The 25,107-nt window shown below is 41.5% G+C and overlaps 1 protein-coding gene across 1 annotated transcript in view; it reads left to right on the top strand.

Moving 5' to 3' along the window:
* KAZN (kazrin, periplakin interacting protein) overlaps positions 1 to 25,107 on the top strand; it is a 1,042,391-nt gene that overhangs the window by 313,548 nt on the left and 703,736 nt on the right. Inside the window, exon 2 of the mRNA XM_028487818.2 lies at positions 12,438 to 12,595. The gene's annotated coding sequence lies outside the window, so the exon portion shown is untranslated. The remainder of the gene's footprint in view (positions 1 to 12,437; positions 12,596 to 25,107) is intronic.

Genomic DNA, 25,107 nt, shown 5'->3' with positions numbered 1-25,107 from the left:
ACCGCAACGAAGAGTAGCCCCCGCTCGCCGCAACTGGAGAAAGCCCACGCGCAGCAACCCCAACACAGCCAAAAATAAATAAATAAATTTTAAAAAAAGAAAGAAATGTGTCAGGCCTGCCTCTTCTCTGTGCTGCTCTGAGTCTTGACCATTTCTCGCTCTCTTGTTTCTTTGCCTCTTGAGCTGCCTTTCCGACAACCAGACCACACACTAGAATATGATCACCCATTCAGAGTTTCCACGCTGTATGTCCAGCCAGCTCACCTGACCCCATGTCTCAGCCCCTATTGCAGACCGCTGGGCAGTGTTGGCTAGGCCCAGTGTCTGGGAGTGAAATAAAAAGGGGGTCATGGTGTCGGGGGCAAAACTGGGCTGTGGGACAGTGGTTGACTCCCAGGGAGCCTTCGATGCTGCCAGGGCATCGATCCCCGAGAACTGCCCTATGTGGCAGGGCAGACTCTGAGGGTCACATCAGGACCAGGCCTGCTCCAGGCTCACGGGAATTAGGCAGTGGCCACGGTAATAATCATGGTGATGAGAGCTGAGTACTATCACTGAATACTAACTCTAGACCAGGCACTGTCTGTGTCCTTTATTTGCATTAATTAGTCTAAGCTCCGTGACTGTGGAGTAGAGATGCCTTTATCTCCATGTGGCAGATTTGAAAAGTGATACCCAGAGAGGTGAAGTCTTTACACAGCTCCTAACAGATGGAGGTAGGACTTGGCCTCTGGCTCTCTGACTCCAAAACCCAAGGCTCTTAAAAGGCCCCCCTTCAATGGGAGCCAGGCCGGACCTCCCCCATGCTTCTCTCTGGCCACCCGTTTGGGTGTGGCCCTGGGCCACATTTATCTTCCATGGTATGGCCTTAGACACATCCCCCACCTTGGGACCTGTTCCAGCTCCCCCTCAACTTGTAGTCCATCTGTTCTCAAGCCCTGCAGGCTCCATCAGGGCCTGATTCTGTCACCACCTTGCCTGGACTTCCTCCATGTAATTGCACCTTTGGTCCTGTGTTATCACTTCTGCTGCATTATTGCTCTGCATCTAAATACACATGTACTTCTCAGCACCCACCACGTAACTCTGGGCCTCTTGCAAATATGTTCATTCAAAGGAGTTGGTGATAGATTCATTATCAGCATGTCAAATCCTCGGTTTTAAGGGTTGATTTTATTGTCTGCTTTTATACCTGACCAGGTATGTAATTTATATCTTTTCCATTGGTGCCAGGGTAACATACTGGGTACTGTCTGCATTTTGCCGTCAGACAAACTGCAGTTGAAGGCTCCAAAGTGTTATCCTTGCATATCAAGGACCGCTCAATTGTCTGATTCTGGGAGGATATTCCAATATATATATATTTTTAATGTCTGCAATCTTGAGCTGGTCACCCAACGTTTTTTAAATTGTGGTAAAATATACATAACATAAAATTTACCATTTAAGCATCCTACAGTGTACAATTCAACAGAATTTCGTACATTCACAATGTTGTATGACCATCACTGCTGTCTAGTGCCATAATATTTTATCCCTGTGGAAAAAAACCCTGTACCCACTAAGCAATCCCTCCCTCCCTCTCTCCCCCTAGTCTTTGGCAGCTACGAATCTGCTTTTTCTGTCTCTGTGGATTTGCCTATTCTGGACATTTCAAATAAACAGAATCATACAGTATGTAGCATTTTGTTGCTGGAGAGGGTGTGGCGCACTGTTGGTGGGAATGTGAACTGATAACAGTCACTATGGAGAACAGTGTGGAGGGTCCTCAAACAGCTAAACATACAACTACCATACGACCCAGCCATCCCACTCCTGGGCATGTACCCAGAGAAATCCATAACTCAAAAAGACACATGCACCCCAATATTCACTGCAGCACTATTTACAATAGCCAGGTCATGGAAGCAACCTAAATGCCCATCGACAGACAAATGGATAAAGAAGATGTGGTACATATATACAAGGGAATATTACTCAGCCATGAAAAGGAATGATATTGGGTCATTTGTAGAGACATGGATGGACCTAGGGACTGTCATGCAGAGTGAAGTAAGTCAGAAAGAGAAGAACAAATATCGTATATTAACACATACTATTTACAATAGCCAGGTCATGGAAGCAACCTAAATGCCCATCGACAGACAAATGGATAAAGAAGATGTGGTACATATATACAAGGGAATATTACTCAGCCATGAAAAGGAATGATATTGGGTCATTTGTAGAGACGTGGATGGACCTAGGGACTGTCATGCAGAGTGAAGTAAGTCAGAAAGAGAAGAGCAAATATCGTATATTAACACATACATGTGGAATCTAGAAAAATGGTACTGATGAACAGATTTGCGAGGCAGAAATAGAGACACAGATGTAGAAAGCAATTGTATGGACACCAAAGGGTTTCGGAAAGCGGGGAAAGGGGTTGGTGTGATGAATTGGCAGATTGGGATTGACGTGTATACACTACTATGTATAAAATAGATAACTAATAAGAAGCTGCTGTGTAAAAAAAATATGTAGCATTTTGTGACTGGCTTCTTTCACTTAGTATAGCTTTTTTAGGCTCATCCATGTTGTAGCATGTATGAGAACTTCATTCCTTTTAAAGTGTGAATAATGTTCCATTGTATGAATATGCTACATTTTGCTTATCCTTTCATCAGTTGATGGGCGTTTGGGTTGTCTCTACCTTTGGCTATTAGGACTAGTGCTGCTGTGAACATTCACAGGTAAGTGTTTGCTTGAACACCTGTTTTCAGTTCTTTTGGTGATATACCGAATTGGCAGATTGGGATTGACGTGTATACACTACTATGTATAAAATAGATAACTAATAAGAAGCTGCTGTGTAAAAAAAATATGTAGCATTTTGTGACTGGCTTCTTTCACTTAGTATAGCTTTTTTAGGCTCATCCATGTTGTAGCATGTATGAGGACTTCATTCCTTTTAAAGTGTGAATAATGTTCCATTGTATGAATATGCTACATTTTGCTTATCCTTTCGTCAGTTGATGGGCATTTGGGTTGTCTCTACCTTTGGCTATTAGGACTAGTGCTGCTGTGAACATTCATAGGTAAGTGTTTGCTTGAACACCTGTTTTCAGTTCTTTTGGTGATATACCTAAGACTAGAATTGCTGGTTCACGTTGCAATTCTACGTTTAACTTATTGAGGAACTGCCACACTGTGCTCCAGAGCAGCTGTACCATTTTACACTCCCAACAGCAATGCATGAAGGTTTCAATTTCTCTACATCCTTGATTCCAGCATCAACTTTTGACTTGCAGAATGAGTTTTATTACAACAACGGGGGGAAATACCTGAATTATTTAGGCTTCATTTATTTAATGAGACTATATTAAAGCAAGAATTGGAAACTTGTGAGCATTTTAATGCAAAATACATCAAAGAATTTGAGATACACGAAAAGCAAAGGTTGTTTAACATGTAGGGATAAATTCGATCATTAGTTCATATCTATGGACCATATAAATGGCAAGATCATAAAATCCACGGAGCTTCTAGTGTCAAGGCTGTGCCCTATGATATGATTCATTTGGTATATTTTTCTGCAAAAGTGTACAATAGCCCATCTCAGTGACATCTGGTCTCATCTGCATAAAATGAGTGTTTACGGTCATATTATTATTATTTCATGTCTATACTTCATCTGATCTATAAAAACAGAGGCACAGTATGCTAAGCTGTTATTCCTCTTCTGAAAATGTTAAGAAATTTTATGTGTGCCTTCAATTTTTGCTAATGACATAAAATATTGAAACTTGTTATTTTTTTCTTCTGCCAACCCATGAATGTGCTACCCTTATCTGAAACCTAAATAAATACTTATTACTATATGGTGAAATTCAAATGAGCACTTCATATAAATAAGCCTGCTGTAGAAATACCTATTTCTTCAAATGTGTAGACCAGAATAACATGAAATAAATTTAACATCATTTCACATGTAGAACCACCAACCAAATAAATTTATGATTCAATTTCCTCAACTCAGGTAAGTAAGAAAGAGTATATATGGTTCTTCATTCCATAATCCAGCATACACTTTAAGAACAGTATTATTTGGTTGAGATTTTTATAGACCAAATGGAGAAGAATGTGCATAACACCTGATTCAAGCATGATGGGCTGGTGGAGGGGACAGAGTGGAGTGAAGCTGGTTTTTTCCTTCATTTATTTATTCATTTGTTTTTCTTTTGGACAGATATTTATCTCTCCAAGCACTACTGTGTGCCAGGTGTTGTGCTTAGAGCTGGAGATACAGGGAAGAACCAAAAAAACACGGTTGCTGGCCTCATGGAACTTACAGTTATCTATTGCTACATAACAAACCATCTTCAAATGGAGGGTGTAAATCAACACCTTGTTATGCTCAGTTTTGTAGGCCAGAAGTTTGGGTGTCATACAGAGGGGAGGTTCGGCTCTGCTCCAGAGTGACTGAGCTGTCATCTGGGGTGAATTGAGATGGCTGGAACCACATGTCTAAAGCCTCATTTGTGGCAGATGGCTAGATTCCTTGGTTCTTCTCGCAACATTTAAGATCTTCTTTAATCTGCCACAGAGGGAGGCAGACATTAAAGAAGTATTCACATAAATAACTATTACAATGAGGACAAAGTACAGACTTCTTTATAGTAATCAGGACTTCTTGATTGCAAATGATAGAAGTCCAGCCCAGATGGTCTAATGAAAAGAAGGGACTTTAACGATCCCCCTAACTGAAGTCTGTGGCTGAATCCTGATGCTGTAATGATATGGTCAAGAATCTCTTTCCCTGGCTGTGGATGAGAATTGCTTCTTAGTTGATTTTATTCTCAGGCTGGGGCTCCTTAGTTGACGGCTACAAGGACCACCAGCTGCTCCACATTCCTACTAGTTTATCAAACTCAACTGAAAAAGAGAGACTCTCTCTTTCTTAATAGTTCTATCAGATGGTTCTGGAATTAAATCTTGTTGGCCATGTTTAGGTCACAAGCCCTCTCCTGGACCAACCACTGTTGCCAGGGAGATGAAGTGCTTAGAAGGCCAGGTCTGGACGATGTGCTCACCTCTAGGACCTGGGAGTGGGATCGGCCCTACATGAACCACAAGTGGGGATGGGTGTTTGCACAAAAGGGAATGAGAGTTTCTTTTAGTAGGAGAAGAGGGAAATAGACGTAACCAGACAAATATATAAAGTACCCATTACACAAGGCTAAAAACAGAGTGACCTGCCTTGAAGAGTAGGTTAGCATATAGGAGGACCTTGTGTCATTATTTCCAGTTATTCAACTTTCAGCTTTTATGTTTTCATTTTGTATGAAGCACTGGACTAGTTGTAACTGGGATACAAAATGAAGAGACAAATGGGTAATGTAGGGGATTCAAGGGATCTTGGGGTTCATCAAGGGAAAAGATCTGACCACTAGGTGGTAGTAGCACACACGGGCTTTATTGGATGACCCTTTGGCAGTTTGCATACTGGGAAGTCTCTCACAGCAGGACACTGTCCAGAAGTGCAGGGGGTCAGTACTCAGAGGGGAGGACGGCAAGGAACTCCTCGGTGAGAGAGGCGTCCTGGAGCGAACTTATGTGTCCAGGTGACGTCACACACCAGCACAGTGAGGAGTCTGGGTCAGAGACCAGCAGGGTCTTGGGGTCTTTATGTCCCAGGGCTTATCTTATCAATGGCTAGCAAATGTTGGGCACAGTTTTGTGGGGTTTGCAAAGCAGACAGGCCCTAAATAGCTAACAAGCTGCTTATCTGGGCTATATTTAAAATATTTGGATATAAAACATTTGAGTTTGCCACCTGCTGGCTTTTGAGCTAAAGGGTCTCAGCCTGCAGTGAAGAAATAAAAAACCTAGGCTAATACACAGAGATCATCTTGGCTTACTTATATAACAAAGATTTGGTAAGTACCCTCAGTTATAAACATAGCAACTAGTTAACATCAGTAAGTCAAAGACTTGAGGTACAAACTGTGGAATAATCATAATAGTGAATGCTTTTTACATACTTAACATGTGGCAGATACTGTGCCACATGCCTTATGCAGATGATCTCATTTATTTCTCAGAGCAACTCTGTGGAGTAGTTACTATTATCATCCCCATTTACAGATGGGAAAACTGAGGAGTTAAGTAATTCACCCAAGGTTATACAGCTAGTTGGAGGGGCAGATAAGATTGAGACCCAGGCAGACTGTCTTCAAGGGTCCATACTCTCAAACTGACTGCTACAGCATCTTCAGGGATCTGGATCATCTTTCGTGGCCTCAGTTTTCTCACCTTTAAAAGTATGAGTATATTACCAGATGGTACCTCATGGCCAGCCTGACATTCTGTATGCCTAGGATTGCTCTGTGTGGTACCCCAGGAGGTAGGGGACAAGAGGGTAGTCGTTTTGCCCAAAAGAGAGCAGGATGGAGCAGCAAGTAGTGTGCAGGGTGGAGGTGGTATAATGTAGGAATTATGTGTGCAGGCTCTGCCTAGATATGGATCCTGTTTCCTTCACTGACTAGGTGCATGATCTTGGGTGAGTCACTTAATCTGAGTTTCTTCATTTGGAAAATAGGAACGATGATAATGACACTTCAGTAGAATTTTGGGGGTGATTAAGTGAGGTAATGCCTGTTAAACATGTGGCACCATGCTTGCAAATATTGAGTCCCCATAGTTGTTTGTTATAATACTATTGATAATAATTATTATTGTCAGTGAAGGAACTGTGAGATGGAGAGAGGAGGTTCAAGAAGTATAGGTAGGGAATCATCAGTGAAGGGCTTCATATCCTAGCTATTTTTAGTACATGAAATGTTTACTGTGTGCCAGGCACTCTGCCATCTGCTTGTTTTACGTTTGCCAATAAATAAATAAAATTCTAGACTTGTTCCCTGCCTTTCCTTGTATTGTGTCCCACTTGGCTGGTGTTGGTGGTATAACACCCCACTTGTGGTGCTGTCTCTAACTAGACATTATTCTGGATCAGAAGTGTGGGTATTGTGAGAATGGGCATTGGCCTTGGTTTTCATGTGTTGTGTAAATCTCTGAGCTTCAGATTCTGCATCTCTGATAGATCTTTAACAATCATAACAGCCAGCACTTAACTGAGAACTTACAATGTGCTGGGCCCTGTGGGCTGTAACGTAACTTGTTCAAGTTCACCCAGTTATGTAAATGTCAGAGCTGGGTGTGAACTCAGGCTTCTGGCCCTAGAACCCACATTATTAGTGCCTCTTCATTCTGCACAGAGGTTTTGAAAGCCTCTGACATATGATAGACACTCAATAAACTGTAATCCTTATCATTCTTATTATATAGGATCTGTACTCTCAAAACAACTTTATTTGTTTATCCATTAAACAGTTCCCAAGTGGCTCTTCTTTGCTAAACACCCCTGATACATGGTGAACAAAATTCCATTCTTGCCTTCAGGGGAGTCACCATTTAGTCCAGAGACTGTGCAGCAGTCAGTATTCAAGAGGCTAAGCTCTAGTAACAAATGCCTCCCCCGTCCCCAAATTTTGGTGCTTTATAGTCGCAAGGGTTTGCTTTTCACTTGCATGTCTTCTGCATTCTGGCAAAGGGGAAAGAATAATAGTGGAACCACATGATGTTCTACTTGGACATGGCATGACTCATGTTCGCACACATTTAATTGGCTAAAGCAAGTCACATGGCAAAGCCTGACATCATTTAAGACAGGAGGTATGTTTCTCCACTAAGGAGTGTCACTGGGGAGGGCTCTATAGGAACAGGTTTTGGAGGGGTAGTTTGGGAACCAATAATTAAATCTACCACAGATGAATTCTTAAGCAATTACAATATAATATGGTAAGTTCTCTAATGAACGTGTCTATTCTTTGAGAAGAGAGGGGAATGTTAAAATTTTTAATGTGTCCTGAATTTAGAACAAAGTAAAAATTAGAGCGTATTTTATTTTTTTAATTAAAAAAAAATTTTTTTTTAATTTATTTTATTTTTGGCTGCATTGGGTCTTCATTGTTGTGCGCGGGCTTTCTCTAGTTGCGGCGAGTGGGGCCTGCTCTTCGTTGCGGTACGCAGGCTTCTCATTGAGGTGGCTTCTCGTTGCAGAGCACGGGCTCTAGGCACGCAGGCTTCAGTGGTTGTGGCTCGCGGTCTCCGTAGTTGTGGTACATGGGCTCAGTAGTTGTGGCTCGCAGGCTTAGTTGCTCCACGGCATGTGGGATCTTCCTGGACCAGAGCTCGAACCCATGTCCCCTGCATTGGCAGGTGGATTCTTAACCACTGCACCACCAGGGAAGCCCTAGAGCATATTTTAGCTACTAAGCCTCAATTTTCTGGAACAAGAATAGAGAAAGCCTATAATAGATGCATTTTGAGAACCCCAAATTCACTAGCCTGGTTAGAGTGAAAAGCATTGACGGTAATTCTTCCCTTCTAAGAAGTGACATGAGTTTTGTTGACAGCAGTGTCTCTTGTGTCTATAAGCAAAGGACTTGGGAACTGGGGTATCCCTGGAATGACCTGGGGAGAAAGGCTTGTTCGTGAGAACATTATGTCCATGTACTCGGAGGTAGGGAAAGGGAAGGCAGGATGGTGGAGGGAAATGGGGCATCAATCATGCAGATTGGTCCTAGATTCTGGTAGGTTATTTGGATGCCTACTCAATTGTTTTCCTTATAGTTCAGTGTGCCCCAACCTTCCTGTTTGCAGGTAAGAGAGAGAAGATATATAGAGGGTTTAAAAATGTACAGTCACAACTCCAAAAAGTCATTTGTTTTTGTTGTTTTCAACTTCGTATAATGAAATTCAACTTAGACCTGGAGCCAGCATTTCCACTGATGATATAATTTAGTCACTTCTGGTTGAAAACTTAGTACCTTCTGGATAAATATCAAATAAATTCAAATTGCTCCCCTACCCATTATTTTTCCCTTCTCTTTGGGTTCTTGGGAGACTTATATATTGTATTATCCTATCTTGGGGATGTGTATCTGGTCCATGAATCTCTCTGGACACTTCTGGATTCACTGGAGATATTTTCAGCCCCCATGATGCTAAGGGAGACTGGAGGTGGAAGGGTGAGGGTGGTAGGGCAGTTGTGCTATCTCAGCTCCCCTCTGACTTAAAATGCCATGTGGCTATAGTTTTTACCCTCCTATTGGTGTGTACACTGAGAAGCTGCCCCACGCAGCTGCCCAGGGTAGGACATAAGACATTAAGTCACTCTGCTTTCAGATCCCCACATCTATCTGGGTGTTTTTTACCATCTCCTTTGTAGGATGAGGATTCAGGTTAAGCAGGGATCGGGTCCCATACTTTCTTGTTCATCTTTCTCTGTTTTATCCAAGCTCCTTCCCCAGTCCAGGAAAAGATTTGAGAGTCTTCCTGTGTAGTGAGAAACTGCTCTGAGGTCATATTCTGTATTCTTCCTATTTCATGGCTTGTAGTTGTAACCCTATGCTCAGTTGTCCAAGGTTGATTCTCCATGGCTCAAAATCATCATTTGTTTATTTATTATTTGTAGAGCTTACTCTAGGATTTACAATATGCATGTTTAACTTAACACAGTCCACCTTCAGATAACAAACTGCTCACATATTGTTCATATATGTACAATATATGAAACTTATCACAATATATTTCCATTTGCCAGTCTCATTCTCTGTGCTGTTGTCATATGTTTTACTTTTATACGTTATCAAATCCACAATACATTATTTTTTGTGCTTTAAACCATTTATTATCTTTTAAATGAGTTAAAAGGTGAGAAAGAAAATATGTTAACGTTACTCAAATATTGCTCCTTTTAAGCATTCTTTCTTTTCATTTTTGTGAATAAAAGTTTCCATCTAATGCCATTTTCCTTTTGTCTGAAGATATTTAACATTGTTTTTAATGAAAGTCTGTTGGTGATGAGTTCTCTCAGCCTTTGTTTATCTAAAAAAGTCATTATTTCATGTTCATTTTTTGAAAGACATTATTATTTGTTATGGAATTCTAGGTTGACAAGTTTTTTTTCTTCAGTACTTTCAACATGCATAGATTATTTTCTGGTTTGCATAGATTCTGCTGATAAGTCTGACATCATTCTTATCTCTGTTCCTCTGAATGCAATATGCTTTCTTCCTCTGGCTGATTTTAAGATTTTCTCTTTTTCACTGTGTGTTTGTTTGTTTAGCAATTGGATTATAATATGCCTTGTTGTAGTTTTCTTTGTGTTTGTCCTGACTGAAGTTTGTTGAGATTCTTGTATCCGTAGGTGTATAATATTATCAAATTTGGAAAAGAATTTGTCCATCATTTCTTCAAACATTTTTTCTGTCCCTGCCCACACCCCACCGCCTCAGACTCCAAGTGCATGTATGTCAGACAGCTTTATATTGTCAAAGAGTCTCTGTTTATACATTATAGATAGTTTTATTACTATAATTCCAAGTTCACTGATCTTTTCTTCTGCATTTTTTAATCGGCTATGAATCTCCTCCAATAAAAATTTTATTTCAGATGTGCATTTTTCATCCCTAGAAGTTCCACTTGGTTCTGATTTAAATATTATATTTTTCTCCTCATTATAATCATGTTTTATTTTACAACCTTGAACATTCAAAACGTATCTATAATAGCTGTCTTAATAGCCATATTTTCTAATGCTATCACTTGTTATTTCTGGGTCTGCTTCTATAAACTGATTTTTCTTGAGGTTACAAGTTATACTTTCTTGCTTCTTTACATATCTTGTAATTTTTTATTGAATACTGAGCATTATGGATTTTGCATTTTGGGGCGCTAGATTTTGTTACACCTCTACAAAAAAAAATGCTCATTTTTCTTTCCTGACAAGTATTTTAGTTACTTGCAGATCAGTTTGATCCTTTCAGGGCTTAATTTTAAACTCTTTTTGGATAGACCTAGAGTTGCCTTTATTCTAGGGATCATTTAGTTTCATTTCTAAAGCTTTATCCTTCTGGAGTTTCTGCTGAATATGCCCTGAATTCCAACAAAGCCCCTCTACTCCAGCTGGTGAGCGTGCAAACAATTTGTGGCCCTGTGAGATCTCTTGGAATTATTGGGCTTACAGCTCCCCAAAATGTAACTGTTCTCTCCTGGAATTTTTTCTTGCCAGATCATGTAGGGTTTTAGCTTACCCATACATAGGATTGATATTCAGCCAACAACTCATAGAGACCCCTGTGCAGATTTCTAGAGATCTCTGTATAATTCCCTCCTTTTCAGCACTTTGTCTTGCAAATTATAGCAAACTTAGCCTTTCTAATCTCTGTCTCCTCAATTCAGTGTCAAGTGCTGGGCTCTCTTTGGGTTCCTCTTCCCATGCTGAGGTCTGGACATTCCTTTAGTGCAGACTGCTGGTGATGATAGGACTCAACTTTTTTCTCTTCTGAAGGATCACAGTTCTGTGCTATTGTTCGAGGTCTAAAAATATTTGTTTCTGAGATATTGTAAAGTTTTCTAGTTAATTATAGCAGAAGGGTAATCTGAATCCTCTTACTCCCTCATGGTCAAAGGCAGATGCCCTCAGAGTGATTCTATTGGATATACTAGTTTTTGATGAATACTCTGCATCCTCAGAATTGCAGTTAGGGCAGTGCCTTTCCTGAGAATGTGTAAGATTTACTTATGCTTGGTTTGAAAGGATAGATTTACCTGAAAATTAGAGAAATTCTATAGGAAAGAAATTTTAATTCAAGGAAATTAATTGAACAACATTTATTGAGCATCTCCTATTTTCTAGGAACTTTCCTAGTTGTTGGGCAGATAACCATAAACAAAGAGGTTTTTCTTAAAGTCTCTGCTCTTACCAGGTGCACTGTGGAGAAAGTGGAGAAAGAGGCAACAAGCACAAAAAAATAAGTGAAATCGTAAAATCTGTACCATGTCAGATGGCAAAGTGCTACATGAATTATAGAGAAATAATAATCTTCCCAGCACACATGTGGTACTGATTGGAAAACATGGCCACTGTCCTTTCACAAAACTTAATGATAGAGGCCATCTGTTTAGAGGTAACATAGCCAACTATATTACCATAAATGTAAATCTACTCTAGAGCTCTCCCCTCCTGCCCTGCTGATCTCTGTAATTTATAAACACTTACCTCAAAGTCATCTTCATAGAAGTATTTGCTAACTTGTTTCTTTTCAGTGTCCCCCACAGGACTGGATGCTCCACGAGGGTAAGCATCATGTCTGGTTTTGCTCACGACTGTATCCCTAAGCATTTCCATATAGGCTTGGCATTTGGAGGGTGTTCAATCTGTTACCTGTTAAACACATATGTCGAAGAGATTCATGGACGTGATGCTTCTTGACACCTGCCTGGGTCATACCTCATGTGTACACCCTCACTTCTCCCTTCAAAATTGGTAGCCAATTTCTCTTTGAAAGTTACCTGCTGTGATTCCACTTTCGCTCTTTCTCTTTTCGCAGCTGTACAATCATTGCACACCCTCAATGACCAGATATCCCATTTTATTGTCACCAAGTCGAAGGCGCTGGAGGAGGACCAAGACCCGTTTCTGCCCACTGAAAAGGAGACTCTGAAGAGTTCCATGATATTGATGAGGCACCTCTTAATGGATGCTCAGGTACAGAGATCAATAAACAAATTCTATATAGAGTAGGTGGTAACATTTTTGGTTTGCTTCTTGGTATAAGCTGTGCAAAAATGTTCATCTGTCACATTCACTGCAACTGCCTTTGCGATGAAGAACCACGCACAGGCATTCTGATATTTGAGTATTGGATTTCTAATTAGGTATTGTTTTGGATTTAGTATTAAAATAGGTTGTTTTTAAGTCAAAGTAATAGGGCTTAAAATAATATATGTGCTGTGTCTGAGAATTTAACAGATCTCCCATTAGCCTTGGAAAGTGAAAACCCATTTACATAGAAATTTGGCAGGCATCAGAGCTGGCAAAGGCTTTGGAGTGGAGCAATACTTATCCCAAACAGCATCACTGAGTAACTAATGAATATTTTGATACATTTGATGCACCACCAGTAAGCGAATCAGCACTGTTTTTTTCTTATTTTTTTTCTTTGTAAGGCTAGCAGTGAATTAATTACAGAAGATACTTAGCTCATGGCATGCTTTGTTGAGATGTGATTCTTCAAGGTTTCTCCTTGTGCACTATTTTACTGAAATGTTTAAAAAATAATTTATCTACTCCTTCTGGTTTTGTTGGTGGGTCTCTCCAGATATGTTGATAGGCAAACACCAGGTGTTTTAAGAGAACTGATGGTTTTCTGTGTTTGTGAAGCCAAGCTGAACTAGATTTTATTGTTGTTTCCACCTCTTCAGTATCTAGAAATGTTTCAGAAAATGTTGTCTGGGTCTGGTGATTTTGTGTTAGTTTGTCCTGGAGCTTTCTTCCTGAGCTTGTTTTCTGTTCAACAGCAGTGAGGTCAGAATGGTTGGTGGTTTCCTGCGTTCCACTCTGTATCAGATTTTGCACTGTGCATTTTCTTTGCTTCTGTTTCTATCACGGTGCTGTTTTATGTTTTATTTTAAAAATCAATCCTGAAGCCTGGATCTTGTACCAATAAGACTTTAACTGGCAAGGTTTTTGTGTATTTCTCACCTGTCAATGCTTGAAGCTGCCCCACGGGATTTTTGAGCCCCTATATTGAGATGGCCCACATTATGCAAAGCCTTTCATTTTTATTCACTGTTCTCCCTTTTCCCCTTTATTATGAGCAGCCCATTCAGCCTCTCCTTTCTCCCCAGGCCTGTCTAGCAGAAAAAGGAAAGATTCTGAAGCTACAACAACCAATTTTAAAACTCAGAAAAAAGGGAAATTTAGAACAATTGACCAAATAAAAGAGAGCAAATTGTTCTTGAAAGGATTAGCTTTCCTCAGTGCCTAGACCCAATCCTATAGATCATACAACAGCCAAGGGAACCATCTAGATGAATCCTTAATGATGTTATGTAAACTCCTGTTTGCAAAATCTAACCGAGTAAAAAACCATTCACCTTTTCCATTTCCTTCACATATGAGCTTACTAATGCCTAGAACTGGATTTCAAGAATGTTTAATGTTGCTTAAGGAAATATTTCCTCCCCCTAAATACCAAATTCATTTAACAACTTTTATCCTTCGTGGCTTTGATCACAATTTTTCCCTTATTTATCCAATGGGACTAAGATATCCCTTATAATGTGGTTACTGTGTGGGAACATTTTATTATCTCATTCTCTCCTGATCCCAAATCAATGCCTACTAGAATTCTCTCAATTAAATAGATAGAAAAAATGGAGCAAGGTATGGTGGATATTCCACTAAGTCATGCATTCTGAAATGAAGGTAAGTCGGGTCTTCTTCCAGAGAAAAATAATCATAGAAAGTCAGGTAGGGAAGTGGTATAGTGTCTGGAAATGTTATTTCTTTGCCTCCTCTTTTTCAAAGATCCCACCCTCTTGTCTTTTGCACTAATATAGGGTGAGGTGGGTTGTGATTAATCTAAAAGTACCACCTTCATTTATTTTCTTCCAAAACCATTAAACTTTTCAAAACATTATTTGTGGTTATGGTCTAGGTCCATGGCTGAAGTCAATTAGAATCATGTTACCTAGTACCCCCAGGCTCAGAGCACCTCTGAAATAACTCTCTATGAGATTAGTGTTGTCAAACTTATAAAATGCTAAGGAACGCCAACATTTTGGGGATGGCCAGGGGGTAATATGTAGTTTTGAGTTCTGAAATAGACAACCAGAGATATGTGTTTTTTAATGAGCCTCTTTATTGAGCATTTTTGGAAATTTGGTTATTTTCCATTCAGTTTTTGACATTGTTTCTTCTTGACTCCATCCCAAAGACAAATGAATGCACTTACTTCATTTTCTAAGTTCATCAATAATGAGAGGTCAACAGCATGTAAATATAACTTCTAGGTACCTCCTTCTGTTCTGGCTGCATTTTGTGATATTAATAGATGTTTGTGTGTTGCAAGACGTAAGCTCTTCAAGAGTAGTAACCACATCCGGAATTTGGTTGGTGTAATAGCCTGCTCAGTTGCATACCCAAAGGACTCTTAACAGTATTAGATTATGATGAAATACTCTGACATCAGCTTGCAAGTTGAATGAAGTCAGGCAAAAAGGATTCCAGAGAACCTAGAGGCTGCTTCCAGAGTGACTGCTTAAAAGGCATAATCGATTCAAGTCACATCTGTCTTGGAAGCAATAAATCCCGCTTAGGAGAATGTCAAAGGCAAAAGCATTGCTAGGCTATGAAATTCCACCTCGGAGGATTGTAAAACAGTATGCACAGAGCAAACACGTCTCCCAAGTATAATGGGGGTGCTGGAGATGATTGGCAGGTCTGACAATCCATCCTAGAGAATAGAATCGAGAAGGAACATCTCACACAGGCAGCCCAGAGGCCTGCAATTATTTATTCATTCCCTAAACGTCTTTCTGAACATTTAAGGGGTGTCTAAAAGAGGCCAAGTGCCTCTATTTGCATTCCATTCCTTTTGTAATCCAAAGGCCCCCAAATTCAATGAAGTGTAACATTCAGATCGTATTTGAAACCTGATCTTGTGGCTTTTATTCCTGAGAGGTCTGTCTAAACCCAGACTGCCGACTCAGCCTCATAAGTGATTAGATTCATAACACCGAAGAGGCAATTCTTTCTGGTAGAGATTTAATTCCTTTACTCGTACTGTGTGACTCTGCATGCTAAGAGAGGTTGATTACAGCAAATTAAATCTCCTATTGGCAGTTCTCTCCTTCTTCTCCCCAAAGACGTAATATCATTATTTATTAAGGGGTAAACAAATGCTTGGGAAAACAATAACACACTTTGTTGGCAGTAAGGTCTTCCTCTGGAAGGCTGCGTACGGAAAGGCAGAGGCTTTCTGTGCCTTGTGGCGGCGGGGGGTGGTGCGGCTTCTGCAGCCCATGGAGCATGGTGTGGCCAAGGAGGGCCTGTGCTCCACTGACCCTCGGCCTCTGTCCAGGCCTGGCAGTGAGTGAGGCTTCTCTGTCTGGAACATGGCTTGCCCGGGTCTGGAGGGAGAGCTCAGTTTAAGTGAGGCTGAGTCATTGGTACACCTTTCCCAGAGCTCCATCTCTAGGAATGAAGTAAGCATGCCTTTAAAAACAAAAATAAACTGCACAACCATCACCTCTAAGCAAGTCTGCACATACAGCCTGACGAAAGTCAAATATTAGGCAGAAGAGAAATGAAACCTGCTGTATCTTTTGGACTGTCCTCTCCCCCTGCTCTTTCTTCACTGTCCCTTTTCTTCTCACTTTCCTTTTTCTCCTTCTTTCTCCCCACACCCCAGAATTTTCCCTCCTTCCCTTCTGTCTTCTCCTTCTCTCAACTTTCACTTCTCTCCTCTCTCTCCCGCCTCCTCATCTCTCTGTTGGCAAAATATATCTTAGTGGAAATGTGGAGTGAGATTCTGCCCCTTTTGTCCCTTCCTATCTCACCCCTTCCCTTCCCTTCCCTCCCCTTCCCTCCCCTCCCCTTCCCTTTTCTTTTCTTTTCTTTTCTTTTTTACTTTTCTTTCTTTTCTTTTCTTTCTTTTCTTTTCTTTTGTTTTCATTTCTTTTCTTATCTGTCTTTCTGTTATTTGTGTTCAGGGAACTCAAAAGCATATTTGACAAAGACCTATATTCCGCTTGCCAAACAAGAAGGAACACATCAGGAGGGGGCAATTGGCAGGAGGGAAACCTGGCATTCAGGAGGCCGATGGGGTCCCTGCCAGGATCAGAGACTCAATGTAATTTGGGTAGCTTCATTTTCCTCTCTTGTTTTGTTTTCTCGAGCAGTCTGCCCTGGTTGATTATGCTTTCTGATTAATTTCCGGCAAGAATCAGGCTGATTTAACCGGAATAGATTGACTGTTTGAGCTACCTGTGCACTCTCCCTCTCTAGACTGGCCTCAGAGTGTGGGAAGTGTGGTTTGGAGCAGAGGCTCAACCAGAGCAAACGTGGGCTCAGACTCCTGACAAATAGGAGGGTCAGGTCTGTACAGTGGACATCAACGTGTGTGGGGGAAGGGACTTTGGGAGTCAGATAGTTGACACACACTCACTACAGACGTATACCTCAAGGTGATTTCTCCCATTAGCAGCACTTTCCACCCTCTCTGAATTCAGCCCGTACTCATGGTATGGACCCTGCGGTTATTACTAGTGCCCTTATATCTGGTGTTTCATAGCTACACCCGGCTTCACAGTCATAAGTGAGACCCTGTTGACAGACCTGGAGAATGTCGTGTCCTCACACTGCGTAAACTGAGGTACCAGACGGATGCTTGACTTCTCAAGGTCACGGACACTGGCTGTGGCTATGAGGAGCTCCCCGAGTGTAGATTTTTCCTTATTATCTTCAGGAATGTGACACCAGGCTGAAGCATGAACTGGAACACTCTGCAATGTTGTAGCAAGCAGAGAAGAAACTCTGAAATTAGAACGAGGGCAAAGAGGCAAAGTTTTCATCCTAAGAAAATGACCCTGGGATATTTTTAAGTCTACTTATGCCATCAGATTTCTACCTCTTAAAGGCCAGAGAAGAAAGAAATACTTAAATGGACGCTGAAGAATTGAGTTCTCCTAACAGGAAAGCGACAGTGGTAAGCTGATTATTCAAAGGAGTCTTAGCTTGTCCCCTCCAGTAAAATCTGTGTGCTCCATTACCCATCCTTTCCTTGAGTGCTTGAAAAGGCAATGCTATTTTCCATCTCAGATGCAAAACTATAAAATCAGCAGGTCTGAAGTTTGCAGTTTCTTACATAATGCGCACAAACCCACTTCCCATCCTGCCATGGTGATTTTGATCTTTTAAAATCCTTTTTTTTTAAAAATACAATTTAACCTGCAGGCATTACCAGGCTGAGATGTGTTCCCATCCGTCATAGAGCTTCTGCAGTCACCTTCCCTGTTCAGAAGAAATGGAGGGTGAGATGTGAAATTGTAATTCTGACCCTCTGTTAAGCTTGTGTTCAGGTATTTTTCTAAAGAAAATAGAGAAAGGTAGCCTCTTCTGAGACCTCTGGCACCTTGCAAAATCCATGAGGAAGAATTTTAGGAGACATTCTGAAATGCTGAAAGCTGTTTTCGGTGTTCACCATGCAAAGACCCAGGTATAATTGGAAATGAGACTCAGAAAAACTGAACTCCTGTCCATTGCTATATTCTAATAGAAGACAGCATCTCTCAGGATGGGTAATGTTTGAATGGAGTAGTCTCTATCAAACTGGTATAGTTTCCAACAATCTGTGTAGTGCTAAAGAGCAATTTGGGAATTTATTTTCACATCATAGATGTTTATGTTACATTTTTATGTTACATTTTTAGATACTAAGTGGTTATTTTAATGATATACCTTTCAAATGGTAATAAAATAGACTTTATGCTGGTCTAATAGTTGATGGTTCATGTTACAATGAGGTGGATCTGATGTAGTAACAAAATCATGGCAGGTTAGGGGTAAGCAATGGGCTAGAGCCCTTTGGTCGGCAGCAGAGACAAGCTCTGGTTAACGTAACCAGGGCAAAATTTAACAGAAGCAAATAGGGTAGCTCTGAGGAAAAACTGAAGAACTATTTCTCAGAAAAGACAGGAAAGAGGTTAGCTATGGAGATTTGGCTATCAAGAACTAAAGAGCAGTTGCTTCAGGGTGCTGTGTGGGGATAAATTGGCCCCGAGCATTTTCTCTCTTTGTGTCACTTTGATCAAGATTCAAGTTCCTAGAAGAGTCTGACTGAGCTGTCTTAGGTCATTGGGTCCTCTTCCTTCTTGGACATGGGAGGATGGGCATGTGGATGGATGGTCCCACCAAAACCACATGCAGTTTGGGGAGGCATTACTACTACAAGAAGGGAGAGTGGATGTAGAGCAGATGGAGACAATAATAAATTGACCGTGCGTTCCACATGTGTGAACTTGGTGCTTGTGTCCCAGCATAGAGCTTGGCATTGTACTAAGGTCTGGGGACAGAGAGGGACGGAACATTGACTCTGCCCTAGAGGGACTCAGGATACAGTGGGGTAGATAAGCAGACACTGAAGAGTCCTGTGGTAAGGCGTGTGTGGCTACGGAAGCTCAGAGAAGCACCCAGCTGATATTTGCAGATCACTTCCTTGTTTACAAAGCACTTCTGCCAGCCTTTTCTCACCTTTTCCACTCAGCCGTGAGAGGTACAGGAGGTTGGGTATTACTATCATCTCTGTTTTGCAAACTGGCTATTAAGCTTTAATAAAATAGCCTTTTTTATATTGTTCCATCCAGCCCATCACAAAGTGAGTGTAATTGATTTCCTACTGGTAGGTGGTGACCCTCAGAGTATTTGCTTCCTAAAGGGGTTGTTAAATAGAGAGAAAGGGAGGGTGTAATTTGGGGAAAGAAGATTAAAACCTGGCTTCAGACATACAACAGCACTCATAACTCAAGTGTTTTTTAACAGTTATAAGAAATATACATTCCCAAAGCTGAACTCCACCCTCTCAGAATTCTAGAAGGTTTAGGGTTCCAAGAACACGGTTTTCAAAAATCTTTAAATAGAATATAAAGGTATTACCTTTCCCTCGAAAATATCATCATCTCTTCATGGTGCCCATTGTCACACTGGCAAATATTTGGCTCCCAAAATAATACCCAGCCCCACCATTACCCTTTAAATAAGAGGTTCTCAAATGAGAGAGAGGAGAGCAATTTTGCCCTGCTGGGTGCATTTGGCAACGTCTAGAGATATTTTTGATTGTCACAGTTAGGGTGGGTTCTTGGAGAGGGGTAGCGGTGCTACTGGAATCTGGTGGGTAGAGGCCAGGCATGTTGCTAAACTTCCTATGATGCACAGGCTGGCTTTCCACAGCAAAGAATCATCCAACCCCAATGTCAATAGTGTCAACATTGAGAAAGCCTGCTTTTAGACCCAAGGCTGACTTTTTCATTGATCACAGAACTCTTCCAGGCTCAGAATCATTTTTTTTGAAGCCCTACAATGGATCAAAATTGGTCCTCAAGGTATATCTTTGTTGTCCATTTATTCATTTTCTCATTCATTCATTCATTTAGCATTTACAGTGTGCCAAACACTGTGCTACACTGTGAGGAACATCAATGAAAACAAAAGTGATCCTTGTTCTCGATGGATCTTGTATTTTAGTGGGGGCGAGTAACTCTAAATATGTAAGTAAACAAATAATAAAGAGTTTCAATACTTGTCTTAAAGATGTATTAGGACCTAATTTAGATAAGGGTTCAAATGCTTTCTTTTTTGAATGTGACATTTAAACTGAGATCTGTGAAGAGAGAGGGGGAGAGAGAGAAAGAAAGGGGGAAAGAGGGAGAGAAAGAGAGAGCACGACCTCTTCTCGTGTTTCACTGTGACTATCTGTACTTCAATTTAGTTGTGTGTGTTTAGCATTACTCCATGGGAAACTGGAAATAGATCTCCTGGGGTGTTGCAAAAGATCTAAGCAAATTATTTATTCCAGAAATTTACATTTAATTTAGGGATTATAAAAATTCCAACTAGTCCCTCGGGAGCAGAGAATCTTTCATCCTCTGCCTATGGGTGTCCACAGAGGAACCAGGACCTCTGTCTTTTCTTACTGGATGTTGTGGACGTAGAGACACACACAAAAGAAGGCTAGCATGAGTTCTTTAAGCTACTTGAGACAGGAGTCAGAATGGATGAAGAGAAAGCAGGGAAGACGTTGAGTTATTTTGGACAAGAAAATGAAGAGGTGAAGCCACAGTTACTGAACTGAAGAGCTGCTGTATAGAATCTGGGCAACAGTCAATGCTCAATTAGATACTTATAGATTAGTAACTTTATAGATCGCCTATGGGCAAAGCATTTCTCCCCTGGTGGCATGCACTCAGGAAATGTAAACTGATGTTCGTCTGAATAAGACATAATTAGAAAGGTAATTTTGTTGCCAATATATTTTTTTCACCAGAATGGAATTCAGTACAGACTTTTTGTATTGGTTATTTGGTATTTTTTTATGCTGCGGCTCCCGTCCGTTAGTCAGATAATAGAAAGTCTGGTGTATGCCAGATAGCTGTAACCCTAAAATAACTTACACTTAGAGCAGTAATTCTTATACAGAGCTCTTGGGGCCTCCCATTCAGGTTAAGCTCAAATATTTCCTGTAGAGCAGCCAGGTAAATCGAGGCATGGTGGTGCTAAGCATCGTCATTCATATCCGATGTTAGGTCTGCGAGTAGAGCCAGCAGGTTCTCCTAAACGCCAACTCAAGCCAAGATTCCGTGTTCCTTCACTTTCTTGTCTTGGAGTCAATCACACTAAAAAGTGATTTAGGGCTTCGCCGGTGGCGCTGTGGTTGAGAGTCCGCCTGCCGACGCCGGGGACGCGGGTTCGTGCCCCGGTCCGGGAGGATCCCACGTGCCGCGGAGCGGCTGGGCCCGTGAGCCGTGGCCGCTGAGCCTGCGCGTCCGGAGCCTGTGCTCCGCGACGGGAGAGGCCGCGACGGTGAGAGGCCCGCGTACCGCAAAAAAAAAAAAAAAAAAAAGTGATTTAATGTGAGATGGTGACCTGGCTATTCCAAATGCTCACTTATTCCTGGGGAGCTTGAAACAAACGCACTCACTTTGGCCAGCTTAGTAGGCTCAGATATTTAATTTCAGAGTGGATATTCTTGTCTCGGTTTACTGATATGAACATAATTCCTCTTCCTCCGCCCCCCCCCCAAAATATAAGGCAAAGAGAAGACATTCATGATAGAATTGATGAGAATCATGACATAGATTTGAATCAGTTAACTACTGCCACATAACAAACCATCCCAAAACTGAATGGCTTTTAACACAGCAACTATCTCTTACTTCTTATAAGTCTATGGATTGATTGGGACATTCCACTCAAGTGACATGGGTGGCTGATCTTGACCGGTCTCACTCATACATCTGTGGTCCCTGGCGCCTGGCTAGTCTAAGATGGCCTCAGATGGTATGATTCAGCTTTCCTCTGCAATCGCTCACATCCCTCCAACAGGCTTACTCTGGAATGTTCTCGTAGTGGCGATGGGAGGTCCATAAAAAGAGGAAATGGACAAAAGCAGCTATGTTTCCAGCCTATGTTTGTCTTAAGTTTGCTACCATTCCATGAGCCAAAGCAAATCCAATGACCAAGCCCAGAGTCAGTGTGGAAAGACACCACCAAAGGGAGGAGTGAAACATGGGCCATCAATGTAGTCAGTCTACCACATAAAGCAAATCAGAAGATTTCTTGGCATATTCTGGATGATTTTTGATTTGTTGGAAATGGGCGTTTGAAGTGTCCTAATTAGCAAGCTTCATGCACATTCTCTTTTGGAAGACTGCTCCAGTCAGTGTTTTTAGAGGGACATGAATTGTGCTCTCCTGTTCTGATACATGCACAGAGGACAGACTGTGTTTGAACAGCTGGAGGATATATTTTAAAAGGGATCTATGTCAAGCTTGGACAGGATGATTGCAAATGGGCCCGTGACCAAGTGTGAGAAGTGTGGGTTTGTGTTAGCTCTAGAAACATGATGAGCCGTTAAAAGACCGTTGTTCTAGCCGGTCGTTTGAGCCAGGTGCATGACTAATTTGTTCAACAAATGCTTCCAACCATGAGAAAGGCACAATGGTAAACACTGCAGGGAGATGTGAAAAATAAAAGTAATGAAGGATCATTGAGTACTTACTATGTGCCAGACCCTCTGCTGAGGACTTTGTCTTACCTCCATTATCTCATTTGTGAGGTACATGTTATTTCCCTTATTTTATGGATGAGGAAATGAGGCCCAGAGAGGTCACGCATCTAGTGAGTAGCTGTGCTACTTTGATTGTAAAAATGGCTGCAGTTCTTGACTTTCTTCCTTTGCAATACGAGTCTGCAGCCTTTCTCATTAAGAGGGAGAGTCTATTTCCCCACCCCCTCGAATCTGAGTTGGCCTGTGATTTGCTTTGGCCAAAACAATGTGGTAAAAGGGTGAGTCAGTCCAGAGCCTGGACATCAAGATGGCGTGCATGCTTCTTTCTGCTCTCTCTTGAAACCTTGCCTCTGGCCTAGCCAGCTGGAGGAGGAAATCTCCTCCAGGATGGAGCAGAGGTAAGTCTCCTTGCCAAGCCCATCCTAGACCAGGCAACCCTCAGCTGACCTCCTAAAGTGCCAATATATGAGCAAGCCCAGCTAAAAGTCACCCAAGCTCAGTCCAGAACAGCAAAGTCACCAATCCTTCTGTAGACCTGTAAGACATAATAAATGGTGGTGGTTGTGAGCCACTAAGCTTCAAGGTGGTTTGTCACATGGCAGGAGCTAACTGCTACAATAGCAGAGCTGGTATTTGAAGTCAGATCTGACTGATAACTGAGCCCTATAACTGGAAGAGAGGCTGGGAAATTGGTCTAGCCATGCTCTCAGGAGAAAGAGAAAATGGATTTGGTGAGTCTTTAGCCATTTTCTGCCACACATGCCCTCTGGTTTCACATCATTCATCCAACCTGAAACCATAATAATGGTGAGGAAAATCTTTAACGCATTCAAGTGAAGGGATTACATGGTTATATTTGGGTGTTTGAAAGATCACTATGGAGGAGGTGTGATGGGTGGTTGGATTAGAGTGAGATAGAAGACAGGAGACAGTTTGTTTTGGCAAGGGATGGTAGGATAAGAAACTGTGGTATGGGGCAGGAAGATTAAAGAAGAAGAAACATATTCTGGAATTTAAGTAAGACTCACTAATTGACATTTGGTGGTGAAAAAGAGAGACATGTCTAGGATGGGTCTTAGATTTTGGCTTGGGCACTTGGGAAAATGGTAGTATCTGATAAAGGAAACAGAGGAACAGTAAGCTTGGAGGAGGAGTTTGGTTTGGGGTCTATGAAGATTGAGGGACCTATAGGACATCTAGGTGGGACTGTGTAGGAGAGAATCAAATATGTTTTCAGCCTCAGAGGGAGTTGTGGGCTGAAGAGACAGAGCTGGTGTCATCAGTGTGTGTACTGGTGATTAGAGTTACATTGTATCAGTCACACTTCTCAGTAGCAGACAGCAGAATCTACTCACTAACTTAAGTAGAAAGGCCTTTTAAGAAAAACCAAAAATTTTTGAGATATTTTGGTGGTTCACAGAATCTCCAGAAGGTCTTGACAGCTAGGTTTGGAGGTTACATAGCCAGGAATAACAGTAGCCAGGAGACACCATCCAGCTGTCCCATGGCTACTGCGCTGCACAACACAGCACCCATGACACGGAACACAGGACACTAGGACCTCCTCAAGAGCTGTCCTGAAGGGCCAAGTGCTTGTGCCTCCAGCTCACCCAAAGAGTTGTCCACTTTCACCTCATTCAGGAAGAACCTAGACCACCTGAGGACCTTAGCCGCAGGAGAATCTGGGAAATGTAGTTTTAGATTTCCATTTTCTGTAGTCCAAGGAAGTGGGCCTTAGTGTTGGGATGTGTATGGGTGAGCCAATGCATTGTACCCCCAACAGAAGCATGGAGGAAATCACATGGGAAATTCTACAGTGAGGAGCAGAAGAAGAAGAAACACTCTGAGGAATAGCCAACCAAGTCCCCTTTTCACTTAAACTAGATTGACATGGGTTTCTCTCATTTGCAACCTAATGAGGCTTTACTAATAGGGTACCCACATTTTACGGAAATGCCATTCTTCCTACCTAGTGTCATCCTCTCAATATGCCATGTGTTCCCTTACATGGTTAACCACAGAGCCAAGGGAAGACTCTCTCTGAGCAGAGGCATCTAGACACTTGTGATTAAGCTCTAGGAGGCCTCTTGCCTGTACACTTACAAACTCATGCGGTATTATACACTTTGTTTATACACTTATACAGTCAAGCACAGGGCTTGAATTCCAAGAAGACCACTATAAAGTGACAATTGTGTTAAATCAATAACCTGCTAGTTTGAAGTTTGAATACATGCACGGACGTGGCACAAGGAGTTTTATTCCTGGGCCTGGACAAAACAAAACCAAACAAAATGTGTCATAAAGGAAGCACAAGCTGTACTCTGGTGTTCATGAGTGATGTGTATCACGTTTGAATGTCTGTGGTGGGTTTTCAATGTTTTGGTTTTTTTTTTTTTTTTTTTTTTTTTTTTGCGGTACGCGGGCCTCT

This window comes from Physeter macrocephalus, chromosome 3, assembly GCF_002837175.3.
Source record: "Physeter macrocephalus isolate SW-GA chromosome 3, ASM283717v5, whole genome shotgun sequence".
Classification (NCBI taxonomy): domain Eukaryota; kingdom Metazoa; phylum Chordata; class Mammalia; order Artiodactyla; family Physeteridae; genus Physeter; species Physeter macrocephalus.
The sequence above is the reverse complement of the archived record's forward strand: the minus strand, read 5'-3'. Positions and strand labels throughout refer to the sequence as shown.